Source organism: Dipodomys ordii, unplaced genomic scaffold (assembly GCF_000151885.1).
Source record: "Dipodomys ordii isolate 6190 unplaced genomic scaffold, Dord_2.0 Scaffold126, whole genome shotgun sequence".
Classification (NCBI taxonomy): Eukaryota; Metazoa; Chordata; class Mammalia; order Rodentia; family Heteromyidae; genus Dipodomys; species Dipodomys ordii.
The window spans coordinates 8073121-8097101 of NW_012267342.1; positions in this window are offsets into that span (position 1 = coordinate 8073121).

Sequence of the window (23981 nt, forward strand, 5' to 3'; positions counted from 1 at the left end):
GAGATGAAAGTCTGACTCATCAGTACATTTGCAGTCTTTTTCTAGGAAGAGAATCAAGATTCCAAAAGCAATGTTTTAGACCAGAGAGATGAAAGTTACAATAACTTCAGTGACAATAACTCTCTGGCAACCAATGTTTCTGTTAGATTATCTCTAGCTACAGCTCCATTTTATAGTAATTTTGAAATTCTTTTAAATAAATATTCTCCACATAGAAGAAATTGAACAACGTATTAGAAAAAGCTAAGGTTTTGAGATTAGACAGTTCCATTAATCCCTGCTTACTTATTTGTCTTGATCTTCAAGAAACATAATCATCGACATTTTTAAAAGAACCCATGTTTTCACAGCTATAAATTTAGGATGGTCTTGTCTATCTTGCTTGGCTCCCCCAAGTTTGAAATGACAAAAAAATCTCATTCTGAGCAAATGGTGCTGAAAAGATGTTAGTAGTTTCTCAGTGACCTCTCATTGAGTATGTGTTCTATCTTTCACTATTACTTGTTATCTATTTATCCTCGAGCTTAAGTGCTGATACATGTATTAGTTTCTGTTGACTGCTATAATATATTACTGTAATTTTTGTGGCTTACAAAAATAGAAGTTTATTCTCTCACATTTGCAGTTACTATAAATTTGAAATCAAGATTAGCAAAGCTGTTCTCTTTTTCAAGACCCCAGTGGCAGAACAGTCCTTTTTAGATTCTTTCAGCTTCTGATAGCCCTGTCTACTCTTTAGCTTGAGGCTGCAGAATTCTGATTTATGTTCATTTTTCAATGGACTTCTCTTTGGTTTTCCCTGTTTTGCCTGTGACAGGATGATGGTTAATGGACTTAATGTGTACTCAGGTAACTTATTATATTGTTATGAGAAACTTAGCTTATTGATCCTTTCCCAAATAAGGTTATTTAAGGGATATTGTGGAGACTAAGCTATGGTAATATATTTTTAAGATCCACCATTTAGCTCACTGCACTAAAATATTATAAAAGTACCATAAATTCACTTGTGCCAGGTAAATTTTATAAATTGTATACAAACGTAGAACACAGTTTTTAGGTAAAGTAAGATGCCTTATGAGTGATGAACATCACCTAAGGATAATCATAGTAAGTTAGTTGGAAAGATAAAAGGAAATGAAGGGTTGAAGGGGCTGGAAAGTTGGCTCAGTGGTAGAGTGCTTGCCTCACATGCATGAGGCCCTGGGTTCGATTCCTCAGCACCACATAAACAGAAAAAGCCAGAAGTGGCGCTGTGGCTCAAGTGGTAGAGCACTAATCTTGAGCTTGATTACAGCTGAGGGACGGTGCCCAGGCCCAGAGTTCAGGCTCCACAATCGACACACACACACAAAAAAAAAAAAAAGAAAGAAAAAAAGAAAAAAGAAAGAAATCAGGCAAATTGGGCAAGATTGGGGCAAGATTTGTTGAAGGGACTTTAAATAGATTTGAGCAGCATAGTATATGTTTTACTTGGAAGTCAACATGATTGTTTTAACATCTAAACTCTGGCTAGCCCTGACCTTCTATCCTGTAAATCTGTAAGAAAATCATTCTTTGCTGAACACCTCTGGTTTGGATACTTCTTTAAGTCCATGAGTAGGAGATGGAACTTGGCAGTGAGTTGTCTTAACATAATAAACCAGTTTTTTGGAATTTTAAACTTCTCATTAAACAGGAAAGCCTATGAGATTATTGTAACAGAAATATTCCCAAGCCAAAAGCAGTTGGACTTCATTAAATGTTGGCCTTTATAGCAGTTCCTTGGGAAAAGTCACTTTTTTTCTATTTGTGAGTGCTCTAGTATTTGTTTTTCATTTCTAAGTGCTTATTTTAAACTCCTGAACACAGATCCAGAAGACCTCATGATTTTCCCCTTTATAATAAAAATATATAGTGAAATATGTTGCTATCTTGGAATACAGCAGAAAATTAGCGAGTTATCTGTGTCTTTCAAAGCTTGAATCTTCAGCAAGATAACCTAAGCTCTAAAGAGCTGTAACTCAGTGAACATTTAAACAGGACAAGCATTAGTGTTGGTTCTAGAACCAACAAAGCCACTTTTCCTGTCTCATTAAATGATCTAACAACTTAAGCAGAGTCTTATGTAAATATTTAGCTTCCTTATTTTTGAGGAGAAAATAAAATTTCTTTTCTGCAACCAAGTCTTCAAATATGTTGCTCCAGGAAGCCATGCCTTTTATGTGAGGGAAGAACACAAATAGGCATTAAAAAAATTAAATGTTGACATATACCCAGCAGTAGAATCTAAGCTCCATACTAGTCATACCTAAAATTCCCTATTACTTTAGGATTTTATTACTATTTATATTTTCGGTGACAAACATCTGCCTTTTTAAAATTCCTTGAAAAATGGAATTTAAGAAGAAAAGTAATATTTTTATATTATACAGACAAAAAGATGAATGAAGACCTACCAAGGAAGTACACTCCCAGAAAGACAGTCAGGGCCTGGGTTTACAGACATTCATTTTCAACCGATATTTCCTTCTGCAGGTTCTTGCTGCAACACTGAAGAGACATGGGATGTCCAAGGATTATAAATTGAGTCTTTATTATCTGCCTAATGTAGGGTAAATAATGTGAATCTTAGCATCAGACTGAGCTACATTTGTACACTATTCTACCATTTACTGGCCCTGTTTTCTTAAGTAAGCTACTTGACTCTATTTTTCTTCTTCTTGTAATTCTACCACTATTAGGTTGAAGAAAGTAACAGAGAAGACAGCGAATTACAGGATTTTATAGAAAACAATTCAAAGAGAATAGGGAAGTTTGAGATTCATCACCATAAGGACCCATTCCCTCCTGTCTTGATACAAATGTAACATTCGAACTTAGTATCTCTGCCTCTCTAACTCAGAGGATCTTTGGTGTAAGTCTTACAGCTTTGCTTTGTTCCTTCTTCATCCTATGATTCTTAAGCCTTCCATGAACTTTGTTCTCTTAACCCAGATGCCCCTCAGTAGATGAATGGATCAAGAAAATGTGGTAAACATACACAATGGAATTCAATGCCTCCATCAGAAAGAATGACATTGCCCCATTTGTTAGGAAATGGAAAGACTTGGAAAAAATTATATTAAGTGAAGTAAGCCAGGCCTAAAGAAACATAGGTCCCATGGTTTCCCTTATTGGCAATTACTAGTATATGTCTGAGTCAAGCAGAAACGGTCAGATAAGTTGATGTTAGGTGAAATGAACTCCAAGATAAGGATTCAAATGTCTTTTACTTTCTTGTGATTGTTTCTAAGATATTTATAAGATGATTTTTGTTACTTTGTATGTCCCTCCCCCATGGTATAACTCCTGTTTTCACTGTATTTGATGTTGGTATAATTTGTGGAGGGGAAGGGAAAAAACAAATTGTTTAAATAGGGATACAGGTGGACCCTTTACAACAATGAGATGTACAAGATGTTAGGTTGAAAAATGAACTTTACAACTTTGGCTGGCGGAGAGGTGGGGAGATGGGAAGGGACAGTAAAGGGAAACAAAGGAGGAGGCAACAATGCTTGATAAGAAATGTACTCATTACCTTGTCCATGTAATTGTAACCCCTCTGTACGGCATTTTCACAATTTAAAAAAAAAGGTTATTAGGTGCTGGAGAGTCAATGGAAAAACTATCATTTTCATTAGTCTCTCTTTAAATAAATACCTAAAATCCATATTTCTATCTTTCATTTGCCTTTAAAAATAAACCAATATAGATAGAAGTTTCTGATATCCTGAAATGCTAGCTTGAGATCACTCAACTCATTTGCATGTATGACCTCTGCTTGAACTCATTTCTCTGGAAATAAAAGTTTAGTGCACTACTAATTCAACTTAGAAAGTAATTGGAAGACTTCACCAAATGAGGAAAATTCTCATTTTATAGGAACGAGGGACTTAATTCAAATGAAAAAGGCTTCATTGATGACATGAGTTAATTGTGCAGTTAACATGAAATAACCTTACCTAGAATTACAAAGACTCTAAAAGCAGCCATTCACAGGTATAAATGATTAAAAGACTCTAACAGAAAATCACATTTCTTGAATTTTCTCTATGTTGTATATTAAGGAGACAGTCATTGGTCATCAGACAGTTTAACATTTTACAAAATTTCATTTAGCAGAACCTTGTTATAACTTTAAAACCTAGAAATTAAAGTAAGATTCCTTAGATCCCAATAATGTCTCTTTAGCATGCTTTCTCAATACTCTCTTTCGTTGCCTGACCCTTACCTTCTACTTCTAAATGTCAGAGATCTCTGAGTTCCCTCCTAAACCCTCTTATCTGATTGCACACAATCTTGGAGATTCCATTCATTCCTCTCTGGCTGCTAATAGCATTCACATATTACTTACATCCAGACATTCCATCTCTGGGTAGAGTCATTTATCAGCCTGCCTACTTAAATCACCACTTGGAAACCTCCCTAGTTCTGTGAAAGGTAACATGTTCAAAATAAATTTCCCTTACAACTGGCTTCCCCTAGAAACAGTCTGAAAAAGATTCTCAAATTATTTCTGATACTGATTTAGAAATATTCAAGCCATTTATGTTTGGTGAGTGCCCTCAAGAGAAGAGGGATGAGGAAAACTGGCAAAGCTATAAGAAAGGTCTAAGTGGGACTAAGTCTCAATTAGTTCCGTGGGAAGATCTAGAATTTAAATTGTGCATCAAGATGGCCTATATCTGAGGCAAGGAGGTAGGTTGTTACCACATATCAGGCAAATGTTTTTGTCAACACTGGGTGATCAGAGGACATAGCTTGGGTGTTTTAGTTATAGCTTTACTAGAGTAAATTCTCCATTGCAGATGGTTTCAGTGAAAAAAATAGCATTGACACACAGGGCAGCTGGCTATATCTGCCAATAAAGAGGGTAAGAACAGAAGACTCATAACATCAGCTATAGATTCTTATTAACCCTACTATATCTACCAATTATGTATGAATCCTATCTGCATTCTTCTATCTCCATTCATGATATCTTAGGCAAAACTACCCTCATATCTCATCTAGACTATTAAGATATTTCTAACAGGTGCCTCTAGTTAAGTAAGACACAGTCTTTGAGAAACCAAAATTGTTTTTTGAAACATAAATATGATTATTTTCAAATCCTTTGATGGCTTCCTATTGCATTTATAATTAATTGTAAACTTAAGACCAAGATCTGAAAGTCAATGTTGAATCAGTCCTCTCTTTCCCCAGTATCCCTATTATCAGAGGAAGAAAATTCTGTCCACCTGTCTTCTGGATTTCTTAGGCAGCTTTTGACCTGCTTCTGCATCATTAACATGTCTGCCCTCCATTCCTGTTATTTCCTCTGGTGAGATTTTCTGATCAGACTTTAGTTTATTTGGCTCAGGTTCATGGACACTCCCCTGAGAGAGGCCTCCCTGACCTACATAGTTTATCCATAGATTCATCATAATTGCAAGAAATACTTTTTCTTTGAAAACATGAGTTCTGTACAAGCCACACTCAATGCATAACAACAAAATATTTTTTTAAAAAAATCAACTATTAGCCTCAATCTCTGAAATCACTATCCCTCTCTTGTAATAATTCTGTGGCTTCTTCAGTTCCTCTCAAGTATTAAAGTTCCAATGCAGTGAAACATCTTATACTTCATTTCTTAAATAGACATTACTTATAGCTTAAATAGACATTACCTTTAGTTTAGACCTTGTAAGACTGCACTGGACAATGATAGCATAAACATTATAATTCTTTTTAGCTTGAATTCCCTTCCTAGTCCCACCCAACTGGAAAGGATCCCTTTATCTTCTTTAGTTTACAGCAAGGATGGAGCAGGGTGATTACATAATGACATCCAGGCTTGTACATGTTGCAAACTTAATTGCCGGTTCCTTCTTGAGCTGGGACAGCCCAGATGCAGTTTTATGACACAGTTACTGCCTTAGATACTATCAAGATTATTCAACTCCTTAGTATTAGTCTACCCTCTCTCCCACACAACACTTTTGGGATCCCATCACCCAGGCAAAGTTGTTTTTCTAAGAAATCACATCTGAAACATGGAAAATCACTCAAGTTTGTGTTACCAGCCCAGACCCTGCAAAGCTTTTGATGGAACCTTGGTACAAAAGGTTATGTAAAGCTGAATGGAGGCTGGCAGCCACAAGTATTATATCAGGCTTAATGTCTCCCAGATCTCTACTTTCTGAGGATCAAATAGGAGAAGGAAAAAAACTGCCTCTAGGCTCTCTGGGTACTCAATGTACTCACTGTATCACACCTTATTTCCCAGCATGTCTTATTTGCTTTTTCTGTAGCTCAGAGGTAGGTGATGGCGATAGATGATGGTACTGATCTTATCCATTCATCTTGTGCTGACAGATCTAACACTTCAAGTCAGAGTGTGAGGGTATTTTACACCTGTTGTTCTCAGCTTTAAGGACTCAGTTAAAACTCCAAGATAAGAAGATAAGAAAGCCCCATATATACCACCTTTATTATTTCTTCTTTGGTCTCATAAGCACATACACTATGAAAGATCAGTATTTTCCATTTGGTTTTCTGATGAATCATTGGTGATAAAACAAATTCCTGGTACATATTCTGCACTTAGTAAAATGCTTGCATAAGAAATTAATGGTAATATATACATATGTGCTTTATTTTTACTTAGCTCATATATTTAAAAAATGCTTAAAATACAACTCTTGGGAGATTATAAGGTTTCTTTGGGATCTGAGTAGTCTTAGAATCAAGTCAATGTCAGAGCTTTATGGGAACATGATTTAAAATGTAGTAAACTATTTAGCCTTTTTATCTCAGTTCATAATACATTCTTTCTGTCTTCTTCTTTCTTCTTCTTTATTTTTTTTTGTCAGTTGTGGGTCTTGGACTCTGGATCTGGGTGCTGTCCCTGAGCTCTTCAGCTCAAGGCTGGCACTCTACCACTTGAGCCACAGTGTCACTTCCAGTTTTCTGGTACTTAATTGGAGATTTAAAAAATACCTTTAAAGAAAAAGAAGCTGGGAAGGTGGCTCAGTGGTAGAGTGCTTGCCTTGCATGCATGGGCCCTGTGTTCGACTCCTCAGCACCAGATCAGCAGAAAAAGCTGGAAGTGGTGCTATGGCCCAAGTGGTAGCCTGCTAGCCTTGAGCTGAAGAGCTGAGGGGCAGTGCCCAAGCACAGAGTTCGGGCCCCACAACTGACAAAAAAAAAGAAAAAGGTTAGAAAAAAGGAAGTATGGCTCAAATGGTAGAATGCCAGGTTTTACTGAAAAAGTTATGATTAAAGAAGAGTCTCACAGACATTCCTTTCCCAGGCTGGCTTTGAACCCCGATGCTCAGATCTTAGTCTCTTGAGTAGAGTGAGGCACTGGTGCCAGGTTTATAATATGTTCTTTCCCAGGTATTTTTTTCCACTCCTCACTTCTCAGAAGTTCACTTTAATATAATGTGAATATTAGCTCTATAAGACACCCAAAAAAGTCCTGTTTCTGATCAGGCAAGTTTGTTCTATATTATTGTCCTACTTAGCTTCATCTGCCTCCCTCCTAGCAGGCCAGAAAGCCACAATCAAATTGTCTCTTACCTGTATATTAAAACAGATTTTTAGAAAGAGTTATCTGGAAATTCTTTATGATTGGGTGATCAGTACTTCAGAATATTAAAATGGTCATTGTCATGATGATTACAGCATGTTGGCAAGGCCCTCTGGCGAGTCTTCTGTGTAGTGAAAACAACAGACATTATTCCTCAGCACTTTTCTTTCAAAACACATATATTGTCTCCCCAGACAAATAAACAAGCTAGTGTCTAAGTTCAAAAAAAAAAAAGAGGAATGTATTAGGAAGCCTCCTCACTCAAAGAGCACCTATCTTGCTTCTTTTTATTGAGGGTCTTTGTATGTGTAAAAGATTTTAACAGGATAAGTGCAGAAGAAAACACTGTGATTGGACCCTTGGGAAATGATCAAAAGGAAAAAGTTCGTGGAAAATCTAACTAGTTGAAACACAGAACAGAAGAAATACAAAGTGTTTTATTAGGAGAAGGGCTAGTCCTAGTTGTGAATATTTTCCCACTAATTCATCCAAATCTTATGGAGATGGGAGAATGAATGAGTAGGAGTGATTGAAAAGGACCTCGGTGGAGACCATCAAGTTAATCATCAAAGTCAGAGATTATCAGGCCTCACTGACATCAGTGACATTTCAAACAAGGATAGAAACTGTTGGTCTCCCACCAGAAATAGAAAATAGAAGCTATTAAAATGAAGCCTCGTAAGTTCTTAGAAGGCATCTGGAAGGACAGAAGGACTTGAAGTTCTGGATTTAAAGGTAGGCTCTAATTCCCAGAAAAATATGTGGCCTCAATCCCTGAATATTTAGAGTTAGAGTTAATGTCCCACTACTGAGAAGAGCTCCATATAGTTTATGATACTTTACTACTTCCAATATTTAAAATTACATCAATATATTTAACTGAGTTTATGTCACTGTTGGCCCAATCTCATACATGCAAGCCTGAGATGGCATGATGAAAATCATTCCTACTTTATCTTGGTACTATATTTTGTTTTTACAATAAGCTGTGAACACTGGGAGGGGGATATGGGACACTGAGTGCTGTTGCCCAAACCTGATGGGTCCCTTGGAGACAGAGTAATAGCTTCTGTGGGACCTTGAAAGATGTCCTTTCTTCCTTCCTTTTCACTTTCCTAAGATGTACCAGCCATTAACGGCTCTCTCCTCCACCCCCTTACAGAAAACGTTAAGTGTAAGCTTGCCCCTTCCTGTCTTGGAGATTCCTGTAAGCTTCTTCAGAATCTCATCTTTTGTGTCTGTTTCCAGAGCTCCTTGCCTTTATTTATTTCTTGGCTTCCCCTCTGTAATTCTCTGTGTCCTAAAGAATGAGGAGACAGGGAAGTTAAACATATGGCCGACTTCTGCGGGTGTATTTACCAACGTCATCCATTATGCCCTTTCCCTTTAGTACATGCTTCAGATTGTTACTGGTGGAAGAAGGTTGGAGGTGAGGCAAGAAATCAACATTTTTAATGACTAGAATAGAATTCCTATAGCAGTTACTTCTCCTCTGCGATCCCAAGGAACCCTGCCATGATCTACCATGGCTCTAGCTTTCAACCATTTCTTCGTTTTGTTTCTTCAGCCTTGGAGTTGGTAGGGTAGACCCTATCTAACTTTGGGATCAACTCCCTGTGCTTGTTTTAAATATTTTGACTGCTTTCTGATTTCCTATATCAGATTCTAACTTTCAGAGGCTTATCTTAGAAAAAGTAAGTAGAGGGCTGGGAAGGTGGCTCAGCAGTAGAGTACTTGCCTTGCATGCATGAGGCTCTGGGTTGATTCCTCAGAACCATATAAACAGAAAAAAAGCCAGAAGTGGCACTGTAGCTCAATTGGTAGGGTACTAGGTTTGAGCTGAAAAGCTGAGGAACAGCACCCAGGCCCAGAGTTCAAGCCCCACAACCAACAACAACAACAAAAAGAAAAAGAAAAAAAAGAAAAAGTGGGTAGAGATGAAGAAAAGTGGGTTGTAAATTATGAGTATGCTGCAGAAAATAATTCAATTGAAAATATGATACTTAAATATGGTATTTAAATGCTACATTCAGGAAGGATGAAGGTTAGAATTCAAAGGTTAGCTTCAAATTGAGGAAACATCATACTCAAGCCCTTACCTCATCCAAACCACAGACTTTCTTTCATGCAGGAGTACAATGCACCCTCTTGGATTTGCTCCATCTTCATCAGGTTAACAACGGTTCCTGCCACTGAGATAGCAGACAAATGATCTGACCATATTTAGGATAGGTAAGGGAGTGTGCAGACTTTAGAAGGTTTGGTAAAGGGATGTTCTTCACACATATTTTACAAAGAGAGAGAGTTTGTCCAGTAGCACAAAAAGGATATATATTGGTTTGAATTGGTAAATGTCAATTATATACCTTGCTATTTTAATCCCTGGAAATGATACTTTAGGTAGCTGTGTATAGTGAAAAAGTGAAGTTAAAATACCTTGGCTTGATGGAGTTTATAATATAGAATGGAGGGGTGGAATTGACCAACAATATACAAAATAAATAAATAGCAAGTATACCAAAAGGATGGTGTGTGAAATGGAGAAAATAATGCAGGCAAGTGAAGAGCAAATATGAGGGAAAAGGGTTCAAATTCTAAACAACAAGATTAGGAAAGAGCCTCCTTTAAGGTGGCATTTCTGTAAAGTCCACAAGGAGGTAAAGGAGAGAGCTCTGAGTCTTCTGGGTGAAAAATATTGAGGCAGAGAGACAGAAAATGCATCATATTTGGCTGAAGGTAAAAGAGATTAGGCTCTTCAAGAAAAAAATAGATTTCTAACTGGAGCTTTGAAATGCATTATTATTTAATTAATAATTGGTTATGGTGATAAAGATCAATACAGAAGAGCAAAACCTGTTTTAGGTAAAAGAAGTTGAACTGTTGCTTTGTCCCTGAGAAGTATGAAAGCATCGGCTTGTGGTTCACACAGTGCTCAGAGTTTGTGTAAGCTGGGAACATGGATGGTGCATCCACTGTATCAGGAGAGGGCAGTGAATGTTTACAAAGGCAGGTAGCCAATAGATGTAGTAGGAGTTTGCAGAATTTCTTTACTGTTTGCTTTTTTTTTTTTGTTGCAGGAAATCTTGATGCAAAGAAAAAGCAACCAAGCCATTAGCTAGAAAGGAGGAAGTGGGAAACTGGAGATATAGCTTGATGGCAGAAACGTGCCTTGTATTCAAAATCCACCATCACAAAAAATCATAAGTAAAAATAAAATAAAAGAGGAGGGTGGAGGAGATATTGGGGATTTCATTAAAGAATGAAATGTATGAAATACTATACTGGTAGAGAGAGAGAAACACACATGGAGGTGTAGCATGAGAGCTCTTTTGAGCTCAGTGATTATGAATTGAAAGTGAGGCTGTCCATCCTGGGTTTACTTCTTGTTTTTTCTCAGTCTCATTCTGCTTGTTACAATTGAAAGACAACCGTGGTTTTGCATGTAATGAAGCTAGGAAATGGTCAAAAGAAAAGTCATGGAAATATGAAAAGGAGGGAATTAGACTTACTGCTCTCCAGAACTTAAGATGAATAAAAGGATTGAATTCTAGATGGACCAGGAAACACAGCTAAAATGTAGGTTCTGATGGTCTCAGAGGGAGGTTGGAGAACAAATGGCTGAGGGACATAAATGATAAAATTCAGGAAGATGGGAAGTCAGTGACTTAGAATTTAGCATATTAGATAGATCATATTAAATTCACAGGATATGATGATCAACAAGAAGTAAGCATTCTATAAAAGAGTGACAGGGAAGTAAGAATAAAATCTACAAAAATCACTGGAAAGTGTTCTAAATATGCCTTGACAACTGCAAAAGAAAAACTGTTGTGTGCTCATTACCTTACTCATGTAACTGTAACCCTCTGTATAGTATCTTTACAATAAAAAAAGGGGGGGGAGAAAAACTGTTGTGTGGACTGGTCTGATGATGTTAAGTTCAAAGCTGGGTGTTCTCAAGGAGAAAGGATAGAAATGAATAAAGAAACCAAAAGGAAAGCCAGGTCCAGTAGCTCATGCCTGTAATCTTACCTTCTTAGGAGGCTGAGATCTGAGAATCCTGATTGTAAGTTAGCAAATGCCCTCCTCCTAGACCTAATCTCCGCCCTTGATGACATCACCTGTGTGGTAGGTGATGCACCTCCCACCTCTGGCCCCCAACTGCATAAAAGGGTCCTCCGAGGAGCCAATCAGCACCATTTTCTCCTCTCCCTTGTGAGAACTTGGACTTGTCATCTTTGCTGGCAATAAATCTTTCTCCTCTATGTGACTTTTGTCTGCGTGGTCTCTTGGGTCACTTTACCTTTCATAGTGGTGCCGAAACCTGGAATAGGTTCCCTGATGGATTCGCTCCCCACCATAGCTAGGGTGGGGCGGGGAGTGTCTAACCAGCAGCCCCGGACCTAACCCGCGGTCCTAACCAGACCCAGAAGAATACCGAGCTGGCTTCTTCCTGAACGAATACCTCCTTCCCTTATTTCTACTCGCAGGTAAGTGACTAGCAGACCGGAGATCCGGGTTTCCCCTGTATTAAGGCCACCTGGGCCTTGGTGGGCTGCCAAGCCCCCCATCAGAGGATTAATGCCACCTGGGACTTGGTGGACTGCCAAGATCCCGTCAGAGCAAAACTTGGATCCAAGTACCCAGATCTCATTTCAAGGGTCTCCAGGGGACGAGGTACCCCATGGGAAAATGTGACTACTTTTCCCACTGGTGAGTTCCTCCCCCTTTTTTTTTTGAACCAAATTGCACTGCTATGGATGCTTGACAGCAAGCTTTTGGTTCCAGGTCACTTACCATGGGGGTAACACATCTAATATTCCTGACATTCCTCAAAACTCCCCTTTGGGTCGTCTCTTAAATAATTGAGAGACATTCAAACTTGAATCTGACATTGATCCACAGGAGCTTCTGTACTGAGGTCTAGCCCAAATATTCAATGGACAGCCAGTCCACAGGGTCCATTCATGAGACACTGGATCCCGGTATTATACAGGATCTATCCAACTTCTGTAGGCATGCTTGCAGGTTACTCTCTTTTCTTCAGACTAAATTACTTCCTAAATCCTCCCATTCTCCTGCCCAACTCCTCCTAGCCACATGACTGCCAGCTTATAACCTAGACCCAGACTCTTTTTTTTTTAGATCCCACAGATGAGCAACCACCACTTCAAACACATGGAGCAACGACCCCTCCCACTACTTCAGAAGGATTTCTTTTGGAGGAGGAGGGACTTCTGCGAAAGGTGGAACTTCCTTCCCCTGCCATTGCTCCAGCAGCCTTTAGCCTAACGGTCACCCACTTCCAAACTCTCCACTCTCGGACTATGTGAGGCCAAGGCCCTCTTCTATGATCGTCCCCTCTTCCCCCTCAGGCCTCCTTAACTCCCACAGGACAAAAGTGTTCATGGCTCGGCCAGGAACTGAGCAATGCCCTGGAAGTTGTTATGCACCTTGCAGAAACATTGAGGACCATCCTTACTCAGACCCAGACTCAAGGGCCTGCTGCAGCTCAGAGTTCTACCTCAACACGTGTGCTCCCTCTTATGAGGTGGCAGGGGCTGATGGAATAGTTACGGTCAGTACAGTTGTTGTGATTGAATGATTTATCCCAGATGGAGACGCGCCTGGGGTCTTTCTCTTCCAATCCCATCCCTGTATCAAGGAGCTGCGGTGTCTGTTCCAATCCTATGTGGTAACCTGGCATGATGTCTATGTAATCTTGAGTGGTACCTTCCTTCTAGGGCAACAGTGGGAGGTTTGGGAAAAGGCCCGCCGCTATGCAGATGAGATCCACCAGACCACCCCCAGTCATCCAAATGGGAATGAGATTACAATTCCCCACCGAGGTCACCAAAGGTGAAACTATTTTATTGCCTGTATGAAAACTTGTCTGCCTTTTGGGCCAGACTGAGTCAGATCTTCCTTCAGTATAGTATCCTGGACCCCGAGTCTGTGGATGGACAATGCTGTTCAATGACTCATTAATCAATCTGCTCCAGACATTCAGGATAAACTTAAAAAAAATAAAAACACCAAAAACAAGACAAAAACTAGACAGGGGGCTATGGAGGCAGCCTTTAAGGTGTATCATGGCAGGGAGGAAAAAGCCAAAAAGCTCAGCTACCAGCTGCTAGCAAAAATATACCAGCCTCTCGGCTGGGAAGGTGGCTCAGCGGTATAGTGCTTGCCTTGCATGCCTGAGGCCCTGGGTTCGATTCCTCAGCACCACATAAGCAAAAAGAAAAAAGCCAGAAGTGGCGCTGTGGCTCAAGTGGTAGAGCACTAGCCTTGAGCTGAAGAGCTGAGGACAGTGCCCAGACCCAGAGTTCAGGCCCCACGACCAGACCCAATATATAGATAGATAGATAGATAGATAGATAGATAGATAGATAGATAGATAGATAGATAGATAGATAGATAGATAGATAGACCAGCCTCAAGCCTTGCAACTAACCCCTTCCCAATGGGAGTCCACCTGGGTCCTACTATGGATGTGGAGGGGAACCTATACCCTAAATAGGCCATGCTACCGGTGTGGTCAGCCAGGCCATAAAGGCATAGCCTGCCCACAGCCAGGAAAGCCAACCCCAGCTGTGTCCCAGGTGCAATGGCTCAGGGCACTGGACCATGGGCTGTTCATTGTCCTCTCAGGGATGACAGCCATCCACTAAGGCCCCATTGCCCCCTCCTGGTGCTCTGGGACTGGCTGCCTGAGAAGACTGAGGCAGCCCTGGACTCCTGGCCCCGACCACTCCCATCACCACACAGGATCCCAGGGTGACAATCATGTTTACAGGTAAGGTAATCTCGCTTTTGGTGGACACAGGTGCTATGGAGTCAGTGCTCACTGAGTTCCATGGCCAGACATACCTAGCCAATATCTCCATAGTCGGGGTGGAGGGAAAACCTTAAAAGCCCCTCTTGTCATTTGTCAATTTTCAGGAGTGACCTTTTGTCACTCCCTCTTTGTTATTCCCTGCTATCCAGTCCCACTGCTCAGGGGAGGTTTGGGTGATAGGGTTAGTTCACGTAAAGGCAAAGGTCAGCAGATTGGACCTTCATTTGTGCCAGTTGTTTATTTGTTGAAACACCTAGACCCTACCATTAGTGGCTGGGCTCCTTGCATCTGTATCCTAACCACCTCTTCTGTCTTAATACAGGAGTCAAAGAAGCTAGCATTTGGTGAAGCTCTTACCAGCCTCTCCCACTATCACCTCCCAGAGTTACTAACCTATAAAGGGTCACAGCTATTCTCTCCCTTCCTGTACTCTCTCCCTTCAGATTGTTGCTGGTAGAGGACCCCACACTGACTTTCCAGTCCTGTCCTCCACTAAGCACCTCCACCCTATGACCTGTCCTAAATACAAAGACCTCACCAGCACACTCCTATGTGGAGACTTGGGAGGACCTGCTATCTCACCCAGACCACATTAGTGAAGGGCCATTAAAGGACTTCCAGTTTACCTGGCTTACTGATGGCAGCTCCTTCCTCTGGGAAGGCTCACGGGTAGCTGGATATGCTGTTGTGTCAATCTCTGGTGTTGTGGAGTCTGGGCACCTGCCTCTCTAGTCCACCAGTTAACAGGCTGAGTTAGTAGCCTTAATATGCGCCTTCCACCTGACCTCAGGACATGGACTCTAAATATGCTTTCCATACCGTCCTTTCTCATGCAGCTATTTGGAAGGAATGAGGCCAAGGGAACCTCAATAATAAATAGTTCATATATTACTGAGTTCTGAAAAGCCTCTTTTCTCCCCTCAGCCATCAGCATAGTTCACTGCAGGGGCCACGGGTTAGATGGCTCAGTTATAGCTAAAGGAAACAACCTGGCCGATGAAACTGCCAGACAGGCTACAATGTCCTCAAAACAATGGGCATTAATACTACCAATAACAGAGGATTCTGCTCTTCCCTTTAGGCAAGATATCCTTAAATACCTCCACCATCTTTTCCACCCCCAGATAGGGGCCTTAAGGGAGTTCCTAAAACAGAGCCTTCCCCTAACCACAGGCAACACACAATTTCTCATTCAGCTGTCACAGACCTGCAAAGTATGCCTAAGGGTAAATCCAAATACCAATGTGTGGCCACCTTCCTTTCCAACCCCTCAGGCTCAAGGTAACCTCTCAGGAGTGGATTGGCAAATTGCTTTTACCCATATGCCAACCATCCACAAATACAAGTACCTGCTAGTGCTTGTAGACATCTTCACAGGATGGATGGAGGCGTTTCCCACCACCACCAACAGAGTCTCCTCTGTGTCTCAGCATCTCTTACAGAAATAATTCCCGCTTTGGCCTATCTGCTTCCATCCAGATGGACAAAGGCCTGGAATTCATCTCCTCTGTGACCCAGCTATTGGCTAAGTCTCAATATAGCCCTAAGCCCTCCACATTGTCCTCCAGATCCTACATCAATGCTGGGAACCTAGTGTACATTACAAAAAATTACCTGCCATGGGCACCTAGTTCCACCAAGCTTTCTGCTAAGTGGGAAAGACACTATTCAGTAATTCTCTGTACTCCCACAGCTGTGCGGGTTCAGAGCTGTCTGCACTAGATTCATCTCGGCCACATTAAGTCACCTGCCTGATGAACCTTCATACATCTCCAAGCCAACAGGACCCCTGTGTCTCTGGATAAAAAAGATTGGACCCAGTCTTCCTCCTGTCATTGAAGAACCAGAGGACCCCACTCTGGACAAGTAACATCTTCATAACCATCACAACCTTGGTCAACTTTGTGTACAGTACCTGACTGCTTCTCCCCCTCACAGCAGGAAATAACTCCAGAAGAAAAGAACTTTGCCCATAGCCTTGCTCAGTACTGTACATATTAAAGCACAAAGGGGGAAATGTAAGTCAGCAAAAGCCCCTTCACAGACCTAATTTCCACCCTCCATGGTAGCACCTGCGGGGTAGGTGAAGCGCCTCCCACCTCTGGCGGCTGACTCTATGATAAAGAGTCTTCCCAGGAAACAGTCGGTGCCATTTACCTCCTCTTCCTTGAGAGAACTTTGATTGTCAGCTCCACTGGCAATAAATCTTTTTCCCCTACATGATTTTGTCTGTGTGATCTTTTGGGTCACTTTTCCTTTCACCCCCAAATCAAGATATTTAACTCTTGGTTGCTATGGACTCTCAGATTCTTAGCACCATCATCCAGAGAAAGACTGGTTCAATGCCTACTGAAATAAGGACAGTAGTGAGTTTATAGGTGTTTTTTTTTATGTCAGTGTCTATTATTTGCAAGATATCCTGTAGTGTTTATGAAAAACATGGATTCAGAGAATGGAAGAAATGGAAAATCAATCATTCATCATAGCTTTTGAGTTTAAGGATTATACTTCTATACATCCTCTCATAGGTATTTCAGCATACCCTTTGCCAGATTAGTTTTTGAGTCACTTTTCAAGATTGTGACTTCATTATTTTCATAATTTTTAATTCACAAAAATTTAACTCAAAACTTTTTGTGAACTGATGTACTTTAAAATTACTGGGGGGGGGTTGGTCTGTTTTGGCCAACATATGGTTAGAGTTTTTCAATTTTGTCACTTTGACAATTGGTACACACACACACACACACACACACACACACAAGCACAATATGTGAGTATCCGGGTCTGTGTCTATACACTGTATCTAGATGTATGCCATAAACACACACAACACTTATATATGCACTACACATTTCTGCCACAGCTGTTAATGATCCCTATAGTGAGAGGAAGCATGATGTGTATTACAAACTCACTGTAATTTAACATGAATACTTATACATTTTCCTAATTTAAAATAATACTTGCAGAAGCAAGACACCATTCTATCAAATTTTAATGAGTTTCTTAATTACAGTAGGAAGTTAAACAAAGAAATTAACATACAAGATGCTACATTTAACTCAAAGAGATTATCTCTCAAGCTTTTGTTTTATGGTAGGGATTTTTAACTAGCAGGGACTATTGAGAAGAGAGAAAAGTCTCCATTTTCAATAAAAATAAGAATGCTAGACTTAAACAGATTAATATCTAATTTTATACCTACATTTATATTGTGTGCAAAATTATCTTAACTATATGTTATAAATGAAGTGACTTTCTACTAAATTGAGCCTTTTCATAGTGGAAAATGTTAACATAAATTGTAGCATAAATCATTGCTTCATAGATACCAGAAGGCGCATATAAAAACCCATATCTTTACTGCACATATTTCCCATTAACCATAATCTATTAGTAATTGAAGTTCATTACAAATTCTTGTAGACTTTATTGCTATCATGCTGCATGACATACCGAACCTGGCTTGCATAACAAGAAGTCCTTGCTGGGAAATATCCTATTAACAATGACAGTGCATTTGTCATTGTGATAATAAACCCAAGAGCTGCCTGTAGACTATAAATTATCAAGGTGCCATTTGTAGTGCTCTGGCTTGAAGGTTTGTCATTGCTTCCTTTATAAAACCCTGATTTTCAGTGAGTTCTAACTCAACTATCAGAATCTGCACTGAGCTGCCCAAGGATTCAGCTCAAGATTCTTTCCTTCCTTCCTTCCTTCCTGCCTTCTTGCCTTCCTGCCTTCCTTCCTTCCTGCCTGCCTGCCTGCCTGCTTGCCTTTCCATCTTTCCTTCTGTCTTTCTCTCTTTCTTTCATCCTTCCTTCCTTGCTTGCTTTTTTGCTTGCTAACTAGCTTGCTCTCCTTCTTTTTGAAATAACCTTTAAGTATATTTTATATTTTCTAATCAGGACAGATGTCTGACAGTTTGAGCACAATAATATGGGAGGGATCTACATTCCTCACTGAGAAAAATGTGTTTAAATATAGCCAAGAATACTTATGACTTTAAAGTCAGAGTTTACCACAGTCCTATTTTTGTGCCTTAAAAAGGACATCATTTAATTTTTAGGAGAACTACACATAAATGTCAGGCATTTGAGGCAACTATATATGCCAAGTATGGTTTTTCCCCCTTTCAGGCAAGAACCATCCTTTTCATCTCTTCCACATCAACAATGTGAAAAATAGAAGAATTTACACAATGCAGTGAGACAATACCACTGTGAGGAAAGAGGAGTATTTGAAAAGGAGATGTAAATTTGAACTAGAAATAGTGACAACTGTGTAAATAGCTGTGCCTTTGGTTTGGGGGCAAACCTTAGCAGCTTATATTTTTCAGCCAAAGAACTGGAAGCCAGAAAGTACTTTGTGCATTACACAATGGATTCCAGTCTTCTCATTTTTCTTACTCACCTGAAAATAGGGTTTTAGATAATCATGTTTACTTAAAAAATCCTCTATTCCTAATTAATAATGTCAATTTCTATGCATACATTGACAATTAACTGAAGCTATCAACTCGAGATTTTGCAAAGATGGTTTGGCTGATAGGACCTAGCCTTTTTTGAACTCAGGCAATATTTGGGCAGAGCCAGATGTTGAATACAGTAAGAAAGCTAGTAGGAAAGGAGAAGATTATTTTCATAGTTAGAGAGGTTTCTAAGTCTGAAGGGAGACTGACACATAAGAAAACTAATATAATACCAGATATAGAGGGCCATAAATGCAAAATGGAGCTGTAGAAACAATTTGAGGGGATTTAAAGCAATAAATTCTAACTAGAGGAATGAAAAAACACATGTAAGACCCACTTAAGCATGTTCTTGAAGGATTTCATCTTGTTTAACAAACCCTTCTCTCTCATCCCACAACAATAATGCCCTTTTCTAGAATGTGTCAGGACATGTACAACATAAGATAGCTACTGTAGGAACGAGCACTGTCTTGACGTGGAGTGAAGTAAATCAGACTCACCCATTTTTAACTATGGCAAACACAAATTATAGCTAGATGTATCAAATTGTATAGAGAATGAGAGAATGGATGTAGCCAAAACATGGGAGAAGATTAAATCTGTTTTGTTTTGTTTTGGAGAAATACCTAGAAATCAAGGATTCTGGGTCCTTCCAGCTATCTTTAATAAGATAGTGGTTTTTATTTTTACTCAGTCCTATAGTGAGATAAAACAGAGAAAGTGAAATCTTTTATTGAATTTATTGCCAAATGTGCTCAAAGTAAAATTTAATAGTTCAGACAATATTTTTTTAATCCTTTACAGAGTAAATTTCCCATGAAGATCTAGCTGCCAAATACAAGATATATGACCCACACTATATTTGAAGTGATATAATATGCATTTCATTGCACGTCTACAAATACTGAAATGCATTTTAGGATTTTCATTTTATGCAGGCAAGTTATAGAACCTAAAACAGATTAAGACTTGCCTAATAACAAATTGGATGGCACAATGGGAAATCAAACTTGGGCTGATCTGCCTACACAGGTTGTGCTCTGCTCACCAACCCTCACCTCTTGTTCTCTTTTAATTACTTTAAATAATATCAAGTAAACCAGAGCATTGAGAGACTCAGTTTGCAACCCCCAAACTAGGTTCATATTATCAACTATGCTTCAACTTCTTTCTTTTTAAGCCCAAGTTTATATATATATATATATATATATATATATATATATATATATGTATGTATGTATATGTATATATGCCTCCAGACTCAGCCTACTTGAGTGCCTGGGATTAATGTCATCTACCTTGCTGCAAGTAATATTGCATTATTCAGACATATAATGTTTTGTGTTAATTTTATTCTTAAAAGCTACTCCAAAATATAGTGAGTTCATGATTTACCTAAACAAAAATAAAAGGAAAAAGAAAATTCTATTTTTCAATAATGATGATTAATTCTATCAAAACTGTATTACACTGTTTAGACTTAGTTCGAACTAGCTCAATAATTCAAGGTCCCCTTTTATTTTTATAATAGCTCCCATCTCTAAAATACTGAAGCATATGTACTTTGTCCACACTTATATGGAAACATTGCCAGTCTTAACTTCAATTTTCACAATGTGCTTATAATCTCTTCTTCCTTTATTAGCATCTTTGCCATTTGGTGATTGAATATCTTTTTTTGGTGGGGGGGGGTCCGGTCCTGGGCCTGAACTCTGGGCCTGGGTGCTGTCGCTCAGCTCTTCAGCTCAAGGCTAGTGCTCTACCACTTAAGCCACAGAGCCACTTCCAGCTTTTTTTCTGCTTATGTGGTGCTGAGGAATTGAACCCAGGGCTTCATGCATGCAGGGCAAGCGCTCCACCACTGAGTCACATTCCCAGACCTGGATATCTTTTTTCTACCCCCACCCAACCCCAACTTTCCTCTAGAGCAAATAAATCACAGATTTCCACCCCCCCACACACATGTTGTAAGTCTTTTTTGGTACTGAACGTGACTTTTAGTATATACAAAATACCAAAATACTCTCAACAAATAGTGTGAGATCATTCTGGAATCCAAATATTTGCCCAGGCAGTAATTTGCCATTTGGAATCGACCTGAAAGTCAATGAAAGCATGTTGAGCCATCTGTTCATTTTCTCTTGCTCATTCTCACTGAGTTAAAATAATTATTTCCCTTCATACAACACCTTTTATTTTAAGAATGTTTAACAATTGCCATGTCTATTATTTCATTTGTCAACTTGAGGGCAAAAAATAATAACTTAAGCCTTTCACCAAAATAAAAACTGTTCAAGAGAATTTTATGTGTATTAATGTCATCAAAGCTCTCCCTCATGAAGACCCAGGAATAAGAGCTTTACATATTTTACCCCAGAAATAAAGTGTACTACTTCAGTAAATAAAATTCTGTTCTTATTGTTCTGGCCAAGTTTCTATGCCCTGTTAAACTAAAGATGGTTTTTAACTCAAAATAGTAAGGAAAGTAATTAGAAAAACAAATGTTAAGCATAAGAGAGAACTCTTGCTTGTAGTTGGAGGTTGGGAAAGAGCCATATATGTCCATATGTGTTATGCGTGGTAACCCAAAAAATATCCATTATTTAAATTTACACTACAGTAAATATGGGGCCTTCTATACTAAAGGAAACTCAAGGATCCATCCAAGTACAGGTGGGATTCTTGCTGCAGCCATGGGTAGCTACCATAGAGATAAACTGCCGTTTCTAACATAGCATTGCTATCCCTGTAAGACCACATAATAGGGATGTAACAACATTTTCCTTTTTTGGTCAGGCTGGGGATGGAACCCAGTACCTTGCTTATGCTAGGCAAGTACTTCACTGCCAATCTACATCATGTCAAAACAAAGCCAACAAAAGACACCACACCCCAGAATGTGATCTTAGATTCTGGATGGTGACTGAACAGGCATTTCAAATAGCCCCATGCACTATACTCATTGCAGCTGAAAGGGTATTTGAGAAAGGCAGAGAGATATCACTGGTCTTCAACAAACCTCGTGTTTATATTAAAGGGTAACAGCCATAGAGGACTGCTTGTACAGAGGGACAGGAAGGTAAAAGTGCAAAGGTGCCAATGATTACGCTTCTAACAGATTATCTTTCAATGCTCTATATTTCTCAGTCCTATTGTTTTATGCATCAAACCTGAGCACCAGCTCTTTATTAGCAATGAAACTTATATAACTCACACTACAGATCATGAGAGAAAAAGTTGTTCAAGTGTAGCTTTTACTTGACATGACTAAACAATCTCTTTTTTTTTCTGAATGTACCCAAAAATGAGTGGATTATTCTTTCCATGTTTAGGTAGAGTGAAAATGAAGATCACAGAAAGTTCGATTTGAAAAAACAAAATAAAATCTTACTTTTCCAACTTTAAATATATAGTATATATCAATCACTCATATCAAAACTCAGTATGTGTATTGTATTATGTGTGAGAGAGAAGAGTTTCTTTTCCTCTCCTTTCAGCCTTGAAATCTAAACTCCCCAAACTAGGATATTATATCTTATCCTTATGAGACAGTGGAAGAAACATTCTCCACAACAATAAAGCAGTGGCCATTTTCTTACATTCTAATCACCACTAGTCAGTCTATGCCTCATTTTGACTTCCTAAGCCCAAGAAAACTTCCTTCTTAAGCACACCTAACTATCCTTAGGTCTGAAGATGCTTCCACCAGAACTCCTAAAATTACTGGCACTATAATTTACAATTCCTGATGTTCTTGAACCTGGCTCCCTATTGAGGATATCATGTCCATATAAACTTTTCAAGTGTTTTTGGTTGGTGATAGGGCTTGAACTCTTGGCCTTGGCACTGTCACTCAGCTCTTGAGCTTAAGGTGAGTGCTCTACCACTTGAGCCACAGCACCACTTTTGGTTTTCTGGTGGTTAATTGGAGATAAGGGTCTCATGGACTTTCCTGCTGAGGCTGGCTTTGAACTGCAATCCTCAGATCTCAGCCTCCTCAAAAGCTTTTCCTTCCTTCCTTCCTTCCTTCCTTCCTTCCTTCCTTCCTTCCTTCCTTCCTTGCTTCCTTGCTTCCTTCCTTCCTTGTAGGTTGTAGGGCTCGAACTCCTAGGCTCTGTCCGTGAGCTCATTTTGCTCAAGACTAAGGACCTGTCACTGAGACACAGCTCCACTTCTGGAGTGGTTTGAGTGTTTAATTGGAGAGAAGACTCTCATGGGGACTTTTCTTCCCTAACTGGCCTTGAATCACTGAAAGGAAAAGTGACCCAAAAGACTATGTGGACAAAAGTCAGGTAGAGGAGAAAGATTTATTGCCAGCGGAGTTGACAAGCCCAAGTTCTCAGGAGAGAGAAGAGAAAATGGCACCTACCAGCTCCTGAGAAGTGGGAGGTGCCTCAACCACCAGGCATGCACTGCCTTCCAGGGCAGAGATTAGATCTGTGAGGTGGGCGTTTGCTGACTTACAGGGGGAGAAAGAGTTACAGAGGAGACGCATTGGTTTGTTCTATGTTAAAGTCTATCTGAACCTACAATATTCCACATGAGAATAACAATGACGTGGTACTATAAAAAATGAATTAATATATTATGAATTTAACAAAATTCCTTCTCACAAATTTTAATTTAAAGTCTATTTTATCTGATATTAGGATTGCAACTCCCGCCTGTTTATGGGGGCCGTTTGCTTGGTAGATTTTGTTCCAGCCTTTAACATTGAAAATATGTTTGTTTTTATGGGCAAGATGTGACTCCTCAAGGCAGCAGATAGAAAGGTCTTGTTTTTTAATCCAACTAGACAGTCTATGTCGCTTAATTGGAGAGTTTAGTCCGTTAACGTTAAGAGATAGGACTGAGAGGTATTTGGGAGTTCCTGCCATGTTTTCCACCTTCTTGGGAGCTGCGGAAACTGGGTTCTTCCTATGGTTCTTGGATTCTCAGTTTGGCCTTTATTGTGGTCTTGTTGGGTTTCTATGTGTAGGACATCTTTAAGAATCTTTTGTAGGGCTGGTTTGGTGGAGATGTATTGTTTCAATTTTTCTTTGCTATGGAAGGTTTTTATTTTGCCTTCA